Raw genomic sequence first — 15642 nt, forward strand, 5'->3', positions numbered from 1 at the left:
TGGGTGGCCTGTCTGAGGCCCGTAATGTTAGGAGTGATCTGTTGGATCGACTCACTGCACCAAGGATTGAGGGCGGGATACTTCCGGCAGGATTAGCGTATAGCATGGAAAGGATTGAGGCTACCACCCGTGTTACAGCTAGAGGCCATCTTGAGGGTCAGGTTGATCCAGCTCTACTTGCGACTATCTTAGACCTCATCACCTCTGTGATGGAGCAGGTTAGGGATGTCGTGCGTGCTCGCATCTCTTAATCCATGGTAGTGTGCAGAGCCAGAGCAATCAAACAAGGGTTTCATGTAGCACCGCTTTTGGAGGGTTAGCCTAAGTTACGGATGATTAGTTTTAATGACTAGATGATTATCTATGATAATACCTTCGGGATAGAAGCGATCAGATCAAATGATGTAATTCTCTTTAATGTGTTCAGTTGTTGTACCCTCGAACAAATGGTTATGTATATATTCGTTAATTTCAGTTCAGATCAGTTTGTTGTGATAAGATCACATTGTTAATTGCTCTATTAACACTTAAGAGAGTGTCATGAAGTTTATAGAACTTGAGAATTCATAATTCGCAATCGTGCAAGGACTGAACGGGGGAAAGACTTAAGCAAAGTAAGTAAGACAAATATCCAGAGATTCTCAAAATTTTTCCAAGTAATACGCCCCACAAGGAATAAGATTAGGGGCAAACCTTGAATGTGATAATCAGGGAGGTCGCAATTAAGATATAAGGAACCCAGAACGTGATGAAGTGGAAAATGAGGATTTTAAATTAAAAGATGACCCCAATTATGGGGAGTAGGAAGAAATATTTAGACTAAGAAAGCAGAAGTCGAGCGAGATAGGGAGACCCGAGACGGTACTCCTATACGGCAATTCATGGACCTGTCTAAAAAGAACTTAGACTATTATCCCCAACCACCACCTTGAGGAAACAATGCGGTAGGAAATTCTTTCAGGACCTTTAAATCGCTAAGCTCTCAGAGTTCCAAGGAACAGGCTGAACCAGTCGAGGCAAGAGCCTGGCTAAAGGAAATATAGGAATCATTTGAGATTCTAAATGATTGACGAACCACAAAAGACTGTTTTTGTCACTTACCCTCCTAAGAGAGAGACCACCCGCTGCTGAAAGGCCAAGGAAGGCACGAAGCAAGAGATTATAATAAACTGATTAAAGTTCAGTCAATTGTTTTCAGGAAGGTACTTCCCAAAGTTATGGAGATAGTGTAAAAGCTTTAGAGCCAGAACAAAGGCGGACGAGTATGATGAATTGTGAATCTAAGTTGTAAAAATTTGTCAAGATTCGTTCTAAGGACACGAATCCAGAATGACGGGATGTTTGAAATCAATGCTTGTGTTGTGCTGGTTCATGAAATAATGATAAGAGAAAGGAAAATAAAAAGAAACTGAAGTGGAAAGGAATATAAGGGCAATAGAGTTTGAGGTATGATAAGGGAGTTGGGTATGAGGAAACCCTAAAGACTCGTAGCAATAGACATAGAAAAGTATGCATTCGTCAGGATGAGGGTGATTCACCATGAGTTAAAGTTGATGGTTGAAGGCATAAGAGATACATATAGTTTACCCCCTGTAAGTTGGGAGGATTCAAGGAAACCTTTAGATAGTTCGAAGGATAAATAATAGGACGCGGATAGACTAAGGAGACAAGAAAGTAAGAAAGTAGGAAAATTGGATGAAGGAAGTGACCTTCAATAATGTGAAATGTAAGACCGGTGGCTCGATACCCAGAAAGGGAGACGCCAGGTATGAGAGGTATCCCAACATTGAGATGACTGTTGAGATAAACAACAAAAGTAAATAAGGAATTATTAAGAAGAAGTTCACGTTGAACATGACCAATATCTTCCAGAACATCCATGTTATCATTACCAAATCAGGAAAGAAAAGCGGATGACCATTGTTATCTTTTGGAGGCCATATGGATTGACCTCAATTTGAATAAGGATGCTATTATGAAATTGGTATAAACTATCGAGGTGGGAATGATTGAATAAGACACCCTTATCAGGGATATATGACTTGATTTATCCATGGAAGGATGCAGGTACCTTTTAAAGGTGGAATTAAGGATAGAACATCGGTAACTTAAAATGAATCCTAGGGGAATGCATAAAGGTTGGAATTTCACCCTTAATAGGGACAATATGAGTTTTGACAGTATGATTTGGAAAGGGTTAAGATAACAACAACCTTTAAGAATTAGTGGAGAAATTTTTCAGAAGTATATCGACAATGGTTCTAGTAATAGTAAATGGTATTTTGATATGCCCCGTATCTAGGGAATACAGGAGGAACGAATCAAGGATAACCTTAGAGGTTTTACAAGGAGAAAGGTAATATTCAAAATTCTCAAGAATAGAAATGTTGATAAAGGAAATATGACGTAATTATAATGTTGCCAAGTGGGGCACGTGTTAAACCACGAGAAAGTATGGATCGAACCAGTAATGGTCGAAATTGTTCAGGGCAATTAGGACTTAAGATAAAAGATGTTCTAATTATGATTGAGAGTCAGTCATGACAGTGATTAACCTCTAAAGACTGAGGCAATAACTTATGGAAAAAAATGGTGATTTTTTTTTACTCATCAGATTTTAAGGAAAACATTTTCACATAAGCTGTGATTGAAATAAGGTAGAAAATTTATTTGGAGGTGGTTAAAATGACATTGACTGTAAGGAAATTTTACTATCAGGAAAGGCCAAAGAGGTGGCCGACACTTTAAAGGTAAGAGGATAATTATAGGCGCTTGTGCCAAAAGAATACAGTGATGATGGTTAAAACTGTGAAGGTTGTATTATGGTTTGGAAGATTGACATTCCTTCTGATGACTGTGCAATACCCAACCGTAATAGTAGTTGGTAAAGGTTTAATTCGTGTAATCGCCATGAACGGTGTAATAACCCCAATTTTTGGAAACTTTTGAAACCCTTATGAATAGTGTTTTTGCTGAATGAGAAAACTTTTCATGCCACGCTATGTAGGGGTTTTGTTATTGATCTTATGGGATATTATTAGTACTCTATGTGGTATATAAGTGTATGTAAAGATCGTCAGAATCCAATTCTGAACACTTTGATTTTTCCCGGAAATCCACTAGATACGGAGAGAATTGAGTATAAGGTAACAGGATGAAAAGGATTTAAATTAAAGGATTTAAATTAAAGGATTATAATAGAGGATCATAAAAAGGAATATAATGTATTGAGAAAGGTTAAGGGAACCTAAGTAATAAGATCCCGGGTATGATCCTTCAAACGATAAACGAAAACGAAAGTTAAGCGAACCGTATAACAGATCAGCGGTCATTAGGCAAACAATTAGGAAGTTAATCAAAAGGATAAGAGAGGATGGTGTCATCCAACCAATAGAAAGAGGACAAGGAGGGGAGGATGACATCATGAGGATGACACAAGCATGACATGGGAAGGAAGGAGATGTGGTGGCTTTTTAACCACACAAAATCAAGGGCAACTAGGTAATTTACTAAAGCAAACACAAAAATCAAACCAACCAAGCCAAGCAAATCATTTTTCATCAAAATCAAAAAGAAACCAAGGCATTGTTCTTCATGCTCTCGGCCAAAACAGAACCAGCACACTAAAACTGCTGTATTTCCTTCATTTCTCACTCAAATATTGTGTTCTATAGCTCATTGGAAAGGTATTGAGATGGCCTACAACTCTTGTTCACAAATCTCGTCCAAATAATCATGATAAGACCCTCATTTTTACAGTTCTTTAAATCGGACTTTTAGAAACTTCAAAGCCTAACTTTGTGTTCTTGATTTCTTTGGAAAGATCAAGCTTGTAGGAGGCTCCCTAAGGCTTCCTAGCAACTTAACACCTCCCAAGGAAGGTATAAACTTCAAACCCTAGCCTTTACTTTATTTGTTAGTAAGTTTAATGGTTGGTTTTGTGAAATGAGAAGCATGGATTGTGATTATTAGTAGTTTGGTTTGATTTGGAAGTGTTTTGGTAATTGAAGCTTGATTATAGTTCATAGGTCTTGATTGTGGTTGTTTGAGTTGAAAACCTTGGAGATTATGGACTGATGTGGTATGGTTTAGGTGAAGTTTTGTTGTATTGATGGTTATGAGTTGGTTGGTGGTTAATTGGAGTAGTTTAAAAATTGGGAAATCGCGTAAACATAGCCGTCGTAACGTCCGATTTTCTTTAGACTATTTTTGTGCATAACATTAGGACCCGAGAACCCCCTGCTAGATTATGACCACTGCCATGTTTAGATAGCTCATGTTACGAGCTTCGTTTTGATATGTAGTTCGTTCGATTCCGATGCACGGTTTAGGAGAAACGACCGTTTCAAGTAACGGCGTTTCGCGAACGAAACTTTTCCCCTCGCTTTACTTTGAAACATAGGTTAAAGACCAAAAAGGGTTAATTAATGTATGAAACATTTATGGTAAGTGTGTTAGTCCGTTGGTAAGACATTCGCGAAGGAATCGCCTTAAAACTCGTAAAGGTTAAATTATTAAAAATGGTGGAGCCGAGGGTACCCGAGTGACTTAAGCGAATCAGTGAGTGCAAAACAAGCGTTAGAGTCTAAGTTAGTTAAAGTATAGATTTACAAGTGACTTTGGTTTAATTCCAACTTACTTGTTGTTTATAGGTTACCAGACTCGTCCCGAGCCTTTATCACCCCAAGTCGCTCAGGCAAGTTTTCTATCCGTTATACTGTTGTTGTGATGTATACACTTGTATATGCATTATCTTGTAATAGATGCATGACGGTTATATTAGCAAATTCTTGCGATATATTGTAGCATGTGATATGGTACATATGCATGCCTGTTTCGTATTCTTGCCATATATATCTGTTGGTTCAGTTGATAATACCTATGCTAGAGAATAGCGGTAAATTGCATATACCCTTAGTATAGGGACCCAAAGGTGAAAACATTTTCTAAAACCGGGAGTCGAGGATCCCGAGTAGATTATATATATATATATATTTATTTATTTATATATACATATGGTTATAGTTTTCAAAACTATTAATCGAATAAGGTTTATTCGATAACTTTATTTTATTATTGAATATTATTTCGAATATTCATCCGAGGACTTATGACTCCTTTATTTTATTATTGAATATTATTTCGAATATTCATCCGAGGACTTATGACTCCTTTATTTTATTATTGAATATTATTTCGAATATTCATTCGAGGGCTTATGACTCAGCTTAGTTTATTTATTGAATATTATTTGAATATTCATTTCAGGATCTATGACTCCGATTATTTGCTGAGATTTATTCTTTATTTTATTAAAGAATAATGTTTCGATAATCAAACTTATTTTCGATTATTCAAATAAAGATAGTACTTTTGTATGAGTATATCTTTGATTATTTAATTTTCATTCAAGTATAAGTTTTAATACTTCTACTTCAATTATTTTTATAAAGATTATTCTTTATGGGAATATTATTTAAATAATAATATTCAGACATTTTTCAAATATAATGGGGACTGATTTACTTCATTAAATCAGCTTTACTCCAAACACTATTTAAAGTGTTTTCGAGTCTTCAAAATGATTTTTAAAGTTAGAGTGGACCCCAAGACTCATTTTTATATTTAAGATCTTCCTTTCAAAGGGGATTTAAATACTCGCTCAAAACCTGGGGGATCCAGCTCTGTGGTGCATTTTACATTCGCAACGTGGTTGCTGTTTTGAGAAAACAAATGAATTGATTACTTGCCCAACGTTCGGGAAGTAAGCCCATCTAATTGAGTCGGCATAAGCGACAGGCCGGGGTACGGTCTATCAATGTGTAAGTGGCTGGGTGGCAGTCCATCAACGCGTAAGAGGCCGGGTGGCGGTCCAGCACAAGGTCCTTATATGGCCAGGGTGATGACCGGTGGGGGATTCATCCATCTACTAGTAGAAAAGGTTACTTATGGGTATCTTTGCCTGATCAGCAAGATACCTGGTTTATGCCAAAATTCTTTTCCTTTCCAAATTTATTGGATATTGCAATTCTGTTCATACTTTATATGACAGAGGTTTTCAGGAAATGTATAAAGAAGATGTATATGTGGATATATATATATATATATATATATATATATATATATATATATATCAGAACTTAATGAAGTATATCCTAACTTCATTTCCTTTAATAATATTTCAAAGATTGAATCTATTCAAGTCTTATCTTGTGGTCTCATCAGTGGGATGAACTTTTGAAATTAATTATAACTTGAACGGTGGTAGTTCAAGTAGTATTTGGAAAAGATATAGGTATATTGGAGTATCTTGTAACTTCATCTTTTAAACTTATATCTAGTTAATAATTGTCTTATGAATGACAAAGATTTTCAGAAAAACGTTGAGACAAGGTTAGATATATTAGATCACCTTGCAACGATACTTTTTATACAGTTATACACTGGGACTTTGTGTATATTATGCATGGAAGAGGACTTCCAATATTTTGAAAAGTATATATGTATATATATATACTGAATATTTTGCGACTTCATCGCATTAAGTTATCAACTTGGTTCATTTCTTTTGACCAAGACTTTCATGAGTATTATGAGTAGGCTCATATATTGTTAATCATTATACATATTATTTTGGTGGGCTTGCTGCTCACCCTTGCTTTCTTCTTTCATCACACAATATCAGATAGATAAGATGAACATGACCAAGCTCCCAATTCGCAAGCAGATAGGAAACGTTCCGCAGCTTTCTGGAAGCATTAAGGCCGCTGTAGCTGAGGTAGAAATTACCAATAGGCTAAGTTTTCAACTAATAATGTACCAGACTTATGTATATTATGAATTGTAATAATGGCAAAGAAATGTAAATTTATTCAGAAAACCTTTTAAGGTGTATTGGCAGATAATTGTGGAATATAATGACTTGTGGTTATTTTTTTGATGTTCATCTCTGAGACTATAACGTGTGGTGTGTGTGTTTATTGTGGGGTCACAGTACAGAGTAGTTGAGTAATTATTAAGATTGGGTGTTATTAAGGGAAATGGAACTCGTGACAACCCGGATCCCTGACCCCGGATTTGGGGGTGTTACAAACGGACTATCTATCTTAGAAGGTCCTATCTTGAGATAAGCCAGGACCATGTTTCAAAAAGGACTAGACGAACCTTTGAGTAAGTCTTCTATTTAAGGCATATGATTTAGAATGGTATTGACCTGCTATCGTTGCTTTGATTGAAACCCTTCTGCAATTTTATCTGCTTCATGTCATGTATGTATGTCAGGATCAGGAGTGTTCTTCATGAATCAGGAATGGTGATTATGTTACCTCCTTAGAACGATTTGATACGACATGTATGGACTCCGTATGGTTAGATATTAAGGTTTCATGGAACGTGAATGACGACAGTAGGTCAGTAGTGGACCATAGTAATGCAGCAATAATTCTGCGAGTAATGAGCTGGTTACAACCGTGAGAGTTGTATTGGAATGGATGTTGAGATGGAGTACCACTAAACGGGTCGTGGTAGTGTATAAGTTATCATTGATAGACTAATTAAGTAGAGTATCTACCTATTGAATATTTATTCTTTCTTATCAATAGAGAGTCGTATTATTATACGAGGAAGGTTACGGTGCAAGCATAGAATTCTAGTAACGATGATGTCTAGAATGAGACCCCAGGTTCGATTTTCGATATCGAAGGAGTTTCAAAGGTGATTGTGTACAAGCTCGATGAAGAGCATGCGTCCATAGAATGATGGACGGAATAGAAATATTTAGGCATGGGAAATACGATGCTATAATACTTGATGCTGATATAAATACGTTTATATTTTGTTCTCCTATGACAAACCTCTATAGTTCAGAGGTAGGTTCCAAGCCAGATATTTTGTGGCAGTATATTTTTTTTCATATATACAATCCTCTTCAATTCGTTCTTTTCTCTTCTTTTTATTTCATATAAGCTGAGAAGAACAACCCTTCCAGAAGGGGACGTATTGCCGAATGACTATCTATCTGTGTGATAGAAGCCTAATAGGATACCATCTATTGTTTAATTGCTTGTCAAGTACTAAAGGCTGGCCACCTTCTGTACTAACTATGCGATATAACAAGTGTTCATGATCATAGTGATCTCTCAACAAATTCCTTTACTTCTATATGATTGATCAAACTTTGGGAAACAGAAACAGCTGAAAAAGGAGTAATAAAGTTGTGGTAGTATTGTAACTCCCCCAGATCCGGGGTCGGGGATCCGGGTCGTCACGAGTTCCATTTCCCTTAATAACACCCAATCTTAATAATTACTCAACTACTTTGTACTGTGACCCCACAATAAACACACACACCACACGTTATAGTCTCAGAGATGAACATCCAAAAATAACCACAAGTCATTTTATTCCACAATTATCTGCCAATACACCTTAAAAGGTTTTCTGAATAAATTTACATTTCTTTGCCATTATTACAATTCATAAATATAAATAAATCTGGTACATCAAAAGTTGAAAGCCTAGCCTATTGGTAGTTCCTACCTCAGCTACGGCGGCATCAATGCTTCTAGAAAACTGCGGAACGTCTCCTAATCGCTTGCGAATCGGGAGCTTGGTTCTGTTCATCTTTTCTATCTGTTGTTGTGTGATGAAAGAAGAAAACAAGGGTGAGCAGCAAGCCCACCAAAATAATATGTATAATGATTAATAGTATATGAGCCTTCTCATAGTACTCATGAAAGTCTTGGTCAAAAGAAATGAACCAAGTTGATATCTTAATGTGATAAAGTCGCAAAATATTCAGTATATATACATATATACTTTTCAAAATCTTGGAAGTCCTCTTCCATACATAATATACACAGAGTTCCAGTTTATAACTGTATAAAAATATTGTTGCAAGGTGATCTCATATATCTAACCTTGTCTCAACGTTTTTCTGAAAATCTTTGTCATGCATAAGATAATCATTTACTAGATATAAGTTTAAAAGATGAAGTTACAAGATACTCCAATATACTTATATCTTTTCCAAATACTACTTGAACTACCACCGTTCAAGTTATAATTAGTTTCAAAAGTTCATCACGTAGATGAGACTACAAGACCAGATTTGAATAGATTAAATCTTTAAAATATCATCAAAATAAAATGAAGTTACGAGATACTTCATTTGATGCAAACATCATTTTGAAAACTTGACCCTGCCAACACTCAACAATCGCCCAGCCGTAGCCTTTCTATCGAAGTGCTCTGGGTAGTGTTGCAGAAATATCCAATTGGATGATGAACTCATTACGGGAGTTTGCCGCGCCAGGAAGACCACTTACGATGATCAGTCGTAGTAGTACAACCCCACCATTTTCTACATGTAGAGGAGAACCTGTCGGATTTACTTGTCAACCGAACACTGAACTCCTAAGGAATGGACCGCCTTAGCGGAACTTCCAGGCCATTTGGGCCAATATAATAAGGCTGGGCCGGCGCCACTCGACCACTTACGCCACTCCTAGTTCAGATGAAATCCATGACTCTGAAACGTAAAGCTCGTTCCCCCTTTTCCCCAAGTAGAAACTTGTTGATACGGCTCCACCAAGAAGTCGTATCTAGTTGGAAAGGAGAACTCACCGATATTTCCCAGGCGATGCCTGTTAATGGATTAACTTGTTCCAAGAATTTTACTTCCCGAGTGTTGGGTAAGTAATCGATTCATTTAACAAAACAGCAACCTTGTTGCGAATATAAAATACACCACAGAGCCGGATCCCTTAGGTTTTTGAGCGAGTATTCAAGTCCCCTTAAAATGGAAGATCTTGAATTTGAAAACAAGTTTTGGGATCCGCTCTACCTTTTAAATTCATTTTGAAGACTCGAAAACATTTTTAAGAATGTTTGGGGTAAAGCTGATTTAATGAAGTAAATCAGTCCCCATTATATTTAGAAAATGTCTGAATATTATTATTTAAATAATATTCCCATAAAGAATAATCTTTATAAAAATAATCGAAGTAGAAGTATTAAAACTTATACTTGAAATGGATATCAAATAACCAAAGATATACTTATATGAAAGTACTATCTTTATTTGAATAATCGAAAATAAGTTTGACTATTGACACCTTATTCTTTAATAAAATAAGGAATATATTTCAGTAATAAGCGGAGTCATAATACGTCGAATGAATATTATAAATAATATTCATTAAATAAAATAAAGGAGTCATACATCCTCAAATGAATATTCAAATAATATTCAATAATAAAATAAAGGAGTCATAAGTCCTCGGATGAATATTCATAATAATATTCATTAAATAAAATAAAGTTATCGAATAAACCTTTTTCGATTAATAGTTTTGAAAACTATAACCATATATTTATATAAATATATATGTATATATATACATATATACAAAATCTACTCGGGATCCTCGACTCCCGGTTTAGAAAATATTTCCACCTTTTGGGTCCCTATACTAAGGGTATATGCAAGTTACCGCTATCCTCTAGCATAGGTATTATCAACTGAATCAACAATTATATATGGAAAGAATATGAAACAGGCATGCATATATATACCATAGCAGCATGCTTCAATATATTGCAACATTTGCTAATATAAACATCATGCATCTATCGCAAGATAATGCATATACATATATACATCACAACAACAGTATAACGGGTAGAAAACTTGCCTGAGCGACTGGGGGTTACGAATGGCTCGGGACGAGTCTGGTAACCTATAAACAACAAGTAAGTTGGAATTAAACCAAAGTCACTTGTAAATCTATACTTTAACTAACTTAGACTCTAACGCTTGTTTTGCGCTTACTGATTCTCTTAAGTCACTCGAGTACCCTCGGCTCCACCATTTTTAATAATTTAACCTTTACGAGTTTTAAGGCGATTCCTTCGCGAGTGTCTTACCAACTGCCTAACACACTTACCATAAATGTTTCATACATTAATTAACCCTTTTTGGTCTTTAACCTATGTTTCAAAGTAAGGCGAGGGGAAAAGTTTCGTTCGCGAAATGCCGTTACTTGAAACGGTCGTTTCTCCTAAACCGTGCATCGGAATCGAACGAACTACATATCAAAACGAAGCTCGTAACATGAGCTATCTAAATATGGCAGTGGTCATAATCTAGCTGGGGGTTCTCGGGTCCTAATGTTATGCACAAAAACAGTCCAAAGAAAATCGGACGTTACGACGGCTATGTTTACGCGATTACCAATGTTTAAACTACTCCAATTAACCACCAACCAACTCATAACCATCAATACAACAAAACTTCACCTAAACCATACCACATCAGTCCATAATCTCCAAGGTTTTCAACTCAAACAACCACAATCAAGACCTATGAACTATAATCAAGCTTCAATTACCAAAACACTTCCAAATCAAACCAAACTACTAATAATCACAATCCATGCTTCTCATTTCACAACACCAACCATTAAACTTACTAACAAATAAAGTAAAGGCTAGGGTTTGAAGTTTATACCTTCCTTGGGAGGTTTTAAGTTGCTAGGAAGCCTTAGGGAGCCTCCTACAAGCTTGATCTTTCCAAAGAAATCAAGAACACAAAGTTAGGCTTTGAAGTTTCTAAAAGTCCGATTTAAAGAACTGTAAAAATGAGGGTCTTACCATGATTATTTGGACGAGACTTGTGAACAAGAGTTGTAGGCCATCTCAATACCTTTCCAATGAGCTATAGAACACAATATTTGAGTGAGACATGAAGGAGATACAGCAGTTTTAGTGTTCTGGTTCTGTTTTGGCCGAGAGCATGAAGAACAATGCCTTGGTTTCTTTTTGATTTTGATGAAAAATGATTTGCTTGGCTTGGTTGGTTTGATTTTTGTGTTTGTTTTAGTAAATTACCTAGTTGCCCTTGATTTTGTGTGGTTAAAAAGCCACCACATCTCCTTCCTTCCCATGTCATGCTTGTGTCATCCTCATGATGTCATCCTCCCCTCCTTGTCCTCTTCTCATTGGTTGGGTGACATCATCCTCTCTAATCCCTTTGATTAACTTCCTAATTGTTTGTCTAATGACCGCTGATCTGTTATACTGTTCGCTTAACTTTCATTTTCGTTTATCGTTTGAGGGATCATACCCGGGATCTTATTACTTAGGTTCCCTTAACCTTTCTCAATACATTATATTCCTTTTTATGATCCTCTATTATAATCCTTTAATTTAAATCCTTTTATCCTGTTACCTTATACTCAATTCTTTCCGTATCTATTGGATTTCCGGGAAAAATCAAAGTATTCGGATTTGGATTCTGACGATCTTTACATACACTTATATCCCATATAAAGTACTAATAAAATCTCAGAATATCCATATCAGAACCCCTACATAGTGTGGCATGAAAAGTTTTCTCATTCAGCAAAAACACTATTCATAAGGGTTTCAAAAATTTCCAAAAATTGGGGTTATTACAGTCTCCCCTCCTTAAAAGGATTCCGTCCTGGAATCAGATCGAAATGAATAGGGATACTTTCTTAGTATTGCACTTTCTAACTCTCAAGTCAATTTTCCCACATTGTGGTTCTACCATCAAACTCTGACTAGTTTGATAACCCTTCTCCTAAGCACTTGTCCCTTTTCGATCTATAACCCTTTCTGGTTGCTCCCTATAGGTTATGTCTGGTCACATGCCTATGCGCTCATATGCCCCTATTTATCTGGCATCCGAATTACATTTTCTTAACATTGATACGTGGAACACATTATGAACTTGCTACATATTCGGGGGTAGGGCTAGCTCATATGCTATCTTCCCAATATGTCTTAATATATCCAAGGGTCCAACAATTCGTGGACTTAGCTTCCCTTTCTTTCCGAACCTCATCCTTCCTTTCCAAGGGAATACCTATAACAACACTAGGTCCCCCACTTCCTATTCCTTGTCCTTTCGTGTCAAATCAACATACTTCGTGTTCCTATCTTGGGCTACTACCAGCCGTCCTCTGATTAGATCTATTATATCCTTGGTCCTTTGGACCACTACTGGTCTGAGCATCTTGCGCTCTACAACTTCATCCTAACATAAGGGAGATCGATATTATCTTCCCTCAAGGATCTCATAAGGTGACATCTCGATAATGACATATGATCTATTGTCGTGATATAACTAAATCCGCGTTAAGTGATCATTCCAAATTCTTTCAAGTCTATTACACAGACTCTCATTATAGCGTTTAGCATTAGAGCTTTTGCTTCTCAATACCCATTCTTTTCTAGTTCATAATCGCTACAACCTTCCGTTCCTAATATTATACTAGTTATACTTTTGCTCGTTAGCATTCTATAACCTTTAATAACCACTTCAACCTTAGTATCACGAATGTGTTTCCATTTCGAATACTACCACAACTTTATTACTCCTTTTTCTGCTGTTTTTATTTCCCAAAGTTTGATCAATCATATAGAAGTAAAGGAATTTGTTGAGAGATCACTATGATCATGAACACTTGTTATATTGCATAGTTAGTACAGAAGGTGGCCAGCCTTTAGTACTTGACAAGCAATTAAACAATAGATGGTATCCTACTAGGCTTCTATCACACAGATAGATAGTCATTCGGCAATACCTCCCCTTCTGGAAGGGTTGTTTTTCTCAGATTACATGAAATGAAAAGAAGAGAAAAGAACGAACTGAAGAGAATTTTATATATATAAAAAAAATATACTGCCACAAAATATCTGGCTTGGAACCTACCTCTGAATTATAGAGGTTTGTCATAGGAGAACAAAACATAAACGTATTTATATCAGCATCAAGTATTATAACATCGTATTTCCCATGCCTAAATATTTCTATTCCGTTCATCATTCTATGGACCCATGCTCTTCCTCGAGCTTATACACAATCACCTTTGAAACTCCCTCGACATCGAAAATTGAATCTGGGATCTCATTCTAGACATCATCGTTACTAGAACCCATTTCTATACCGCAACCTTCTTCGTATAATAATACGACTCTCTATTGATAAGAAAGAATAAATATTCACTAGGTAGATACTCTACTTAATTAGTCTATCAATGATAACTTATACACTACCACGACCCGATTAGTGGTACTCAATCTCAACATCCATTCCAATACAACTCTCACGGTTGTAATCAGCTCGTTACTCGCAGAATCATTGCTGCCTTACTATGGTCCACCACTGACCCACTGTCATCATTCACTTTCCATGAAATCTTAATAGCTAACCATACGGAGTCCATACATGTCGTATCAAATCCTTCTAAGGAGGTAACATAATCACCATTTCTGATTCATGAAGAACACTCCTGATCCTGACATACATACATGACATGAAGCAGATAAAATTTTAGAAGAGTTTCAATCAAAGCAACGATAGCAGGTTAATACCATTCTAAATCATATGCCTTAAATAGAAGACTTACTCAAAGGTTCGTTTAGTCCTTTTGAAACATGGTCCAGGCTCATTCTCAAGATAGTACCTTCTAAGATAGATAGCCCGCTCATGGCGATTACACGAATTAAACCTTTACCAACTACTATTACGGCTGGGTATTGCACAGTCATCAGAAGGAATGTCAATCTTCCAAACCATAATACAACCTTCAGCTTTTAACCATCATCACTGTATCCTTTGGCACAAGCGCCTACAATTATCCTTTTACTGTTAAAGTGTCGGCCACCTCTTTGGCCTTTCCTGATAGTAATAGTTCCTTACAGTCAATGTCATTTTAACCACCTCCAAATAAATTTTCTACCTTATTTCAATCACAGCTTATATGAAAATGCTTTTCTTTAATATCTGATGAGTAAATAAAAAAAATATCACCATTTTTCCATAAGTTATTGCCTCAATCTTTAGAGGCTAATCACTGTCAAGACTGACTCTTAATCATACTTAGAACATCTTTTATCTTAAGTCCTAATTGCCCTGAACAATTTCGACCATTACTGGTTCGATCCATACTTTCTCGTGGTTTAACACGTGCCCCACTTGGCAACATTATAATTATGTCATATTTCCTTTATCCACATTTCTATTCTTGAGAATTTTGAATATTACCTTTCTCCTTGTAAAACCTCTAAGGTTATCCTTCAATCGTTCCTCCTGTATTCCCTAGATACAGGGCATATCAAGATACCATTTATTAATACCAGAATCATTATCTATATACTTCTGAAAAATTTCTCCACTGATTCTTAAAGGTTGTTGTTACCTTAACCCTTTCCCAATCATTTTGTCAAAACTCATACTGTCCCTATTAAGGGTGAAATGCCAACCTTTATGCATTCCCCTAGGATTCATTTTAAGTTACCGATGTTCTATCCTTAATTCCACCTTTAAAAGGTACTTGCATCCTTCCATGGATAAATCAAGTCATATATCCCTGATAAGGGTGTCTTATTCAATCATTCCCACCTCGATAGTATATGCCTAATTTCACAATGACATATGTATTCAAAATGGGGTCAATCAATATGGCCTCCAAAAGATAACAACGGTTATCCGCTTGACTCGCCGAATTTGGTAATGATAACAAGGATGTTCTGGAGAATATTGGTCGTGTTCAACGTGAACTTCTTCTTAATAATTCCTTATTTACTTTTGTTGTTTATCTCAACAGTCACCTC

Source organism: Apium graveolens, chromosome 7 (assembly GCF_009905375.1).
Source record: "Apium graveolens cultivar Ventura chromosome 7, ASM990537v1, whole genome shotgun sequence".
In the NCBI taxonomy this organism is placed as follows: domain Eukaryota; kingdom Viridiplantae; phylum Streptophyta; class Magnoliopsida; order Apiales; family Apiaceae; genus Apium; species Apium graveolens.